The sequence below is a fragment of the Physeter macrocephalus genome, chromosome 13 (genome assembly GCF_002837175.3).
Source record: "Physeter macrocephalus isolate SW-GA chromosome 13, ASM283717v5, whole genome shotgun sequence".
NCBI lineage: Eukaryota > Metazoa > Chordata > Mammalia > Artiodactyla > Physeteridae > Physeter > Physeter macrocephalus.
This window is the reverse complement of record NC_041226.1, coordinates 52501003-52504394: the sequence shown is the minus strand read 5'-3', so window position 1 is coordinate 52504394 and position 3392 is coordinate 52501003.

The following is a 3392-nucleotide window of genomic DNA, read 5'->3' as shown; positions in this document are numbered from 1 at the left end:
ATGAATTTGGGAGTGTTCCCTCCACTTCAGTCTCTTTGTATGTTTGTTAGAATCCCCCAGTAAAGCCATCTGGCTCTGGACTTCTGTTTGCAGAGTTTTTTTAAATTACAGATTCTATTTCACTTCTAGTCATCAGTCTGTTCAAACTATCTGTTCCTTCTTGACTCAATTTTGGAAGGCTGTATGTTTCTAGAAACTCGTCCATTTCTTCTAGGTTGTCCAGTTTGGAATATATCCTTTTGTAGTATTTTCTTATGATTTTTTGTATTTCTGTGGTATCGGTTATTTCTCTTCTTTCATTTCTTACTTTATTTAGATCCTTTCACTTTTCTTCTTGGTGAGCCTGGCTGGAGGTTTGTCGATTTTGTTTATCCTTTCAAAAATCCAGCTCTTGGTTTTATTGATCTTTTCTATTGTTTTCTTAATCTCTATTTTATTTCTTTCTCCACTGATCTTTATTTTCTTCCTTCTGCTCACTTTAGGTTTTGTTTGTTCTCCCTTTTCTAGTTCTTATAGGTGGTAGGTTAGGTTGTTTATTTGAAGTTTTTCTTATTCCTTGAGGAGGGCCTGTGTTGTTAGGAACTTCCCTCTTAGAACTGCTTTTGCTGCATCCCATAAAATTTTGTAAGGATGTGATTTCATTGTCATTTGCCTCAAGGTATTTTCTGATTCCCTCTTTGATTTCATCATTGACCAACTGGTTTTGTAGTAGCATGTTGTTTAGTCTCCATGTAATTGGTGGGTTTTTTTCTCATTTTTCTTTCTGTTGTTGATTTACAGTTTCATACTACTGTGGTCAGAAAAGATGTTTGAAATGATTTCTATCCTCTTAAATTTGTTGAGACTTGTTTTGTGTCCTAGTGTGTGCTCAATCCTGTAGAATGTTCTGTGCGCCCTTGAAAAGAATGTGTATTCTGTCTTTTTGAATGTAGCGTCCTGTAGACATCAACTATGTCCAACAGTTCTGTTGTGTCATTTAGGATCTCTGGTGCCTTATTGATCTTCTTTGTGGAAGAGCTGTCCATTGATGTCAGAGGGGTATTAAAGTCTTCTACTATAATTGTATTCCTGTCAAATTCTCCCTTTATGTCTGTTAGAATGTTTTATATATTTAGGTGCCCATATATTGGGTTCATATATGTTAACGAGTGTAATATTCTTATAATGATCACTTTATCATTATATAGTGTCCTTCTTTGTCTTTCTTTATGGACTTTGTTTTAAAGTCTATTTTGTCTGATACGAGTATTGCTACCCCTGTTTTCCTATAGTTTCCATTTGCATGAAATATCTTTTTCCATCCCTCACTTTCAATCTATGTGTCTTTCAGCCTAAAGTGAGTCTTTTGTAGGCAGCATATTGTAGGTTCTTGTTTTATTATCCAATCTGCCACTCTAAATGCCCCAAACAAAAGACAAAGTCCATTGACATTTAAAGTTATTATAGATAAGTATGCATTTATTGCCATCTTAAACTTTGTTCTTCAGTTGATTTTGTAGTTCTTTCTTGTTCATTTCTTCTTTTTGGTTTTCCTTTTGTCGTTTGATGGTTTTCTTTTATATTTTGCTTGAGTTCCTTTCTTTTTAGTTTTTGCAGATCTATTTTTTGTTTTGTTTTCTGGCTACACTGGTTTTCAGGTATGTTAACCCATGACTATATCTACTTGCTTTAGACAGTTCGTCAAACAAGTTCAAACACATTCTAAAATATCTACATTATTTTTTACTCCCCTCTCCCATGTTCTGTGATTTTGATGTCCTATTTTACATCTTCCTGTTTATCTTTTTGCTACTAATTGTAGTCATAATCGCTTTTACAAAATATTTTGATTTTTTATTCTATGTACTGGCTTATTTAAGTGATCTTCAGTCCTTTTATATATTTGCCTTTTCTACTGTGATTTTTCCCTTTACTACAGATTTTTATTTCTTTTCTACTTAAAGAAATATTGAAAGGTCTTCTCTAAGTGAGGTTTAGTATTGCTGTATTCTTTTAGTTTTTGCTTGTCTGAGACATTCTTTAACTTTCTTTCTATTCTAAATGACAGCATTGCTGGGTAGAATATCCAAGTTTGCAGGTTTTTCCCTTTCAGGACTTTGAATATATTATGCCACTCCACTCCAGCCTACAGAGTTCCTGTAGAGAAAATCAGCTGACTTGCCTTATGGGTGTTCCCTTGTAACTGACTCTTTATTTTTCTTTTGCTGCCTTTGGAATCCTCTGTTTACCTTTAAATTTTGCCATTTTAATTAATACATCTTGGTGAGGGTCTGTTTCAGTTCACCTGTTTGGGACCCTCTGTGCTTCCTGTACCTAATATCTGTTTTCTTCTTTTGGTTTGGGAAGAATTCAGCCATAATTTCTTCAAATATATTTTCAATCCCCTTCTCTCTTTCTTCTTATGGAACCCCTATTGTGCACAGGTTGGCACACTTTATATTAGCCCACAGATCTTGTATGTTGTGTTCATATTTTAAAATTTGTCTCTCTGCTATTCTGATTGGGTGATTTCCATATTCTATCTTCCAGATCACTTATTCACTTTTCTACATAGTCTGCTATTCATTGCTTTTAGATTGGTTTTTATCTTGGCAATAGAGTTGTCTAATTTTGATTAGTTCCTTTTTACAGTTTATAGTTCCTTGTTACAGTGATATGCATTTCTATCAATAATCTTTCTTAATTCCTTAACCATTTTTATTAACCTCCTTTTGAACTCATGGTCTAGTACACTAGAGAGGTCTGTTTCATTCTTTCTTCTTTCAGGGGATTTCTCTTATTCTTTTAATTGGTAGTGGTTCCTCTGCTTTCTCATTTTACTTAGATTTCTCTGTCTCTATGAATTTAGGAAAAATGGTTGTCTACTGTGGTCTTGAAGGGCTGTTTTTATGTGGGAGGCTTCCTTGTATACTGTGTAAGTCCAATATTTTTGATGTGAGGGCTGTTTTTGGTATGGATGCCTGCCATGTCTTCCCTCAGAGTGTGCTGGCCATTTTCCCCTGATGGTTGTGTGGTTGGTGCTGTAGTGTCCAGAACCTGCACTGGTTGTTAGGTGGGGCCTCCTCTTTGTTCCATGGCTGTCACAGCCTTGTCGGGGGTTTGGTCTGCTCCCCAGTTGTTGGAGTAGAAACCCTGAGGGTCAGACTCAATAAGCCTCAATTGCCCTTAGGTGTGTGCTCCGTACCCAAGGAGGTGAGCACTGAAGCAAGTGAGGCCCATGTGGTCACGGTGAACATATGTGCCACCTGTGCAGGTGTCTTCAGTTTTGCCCAGAAGCAGCCCAAGGTTGTGTTCCTTCCCCTTGTGTTTGTCCCAGACCTAGTTCTAGGCTGGTGGTTGGGGCCCTGGTGTGACTGCAGGAATCAAGGTGGTTGTGCTGCTGCCACCTGGGA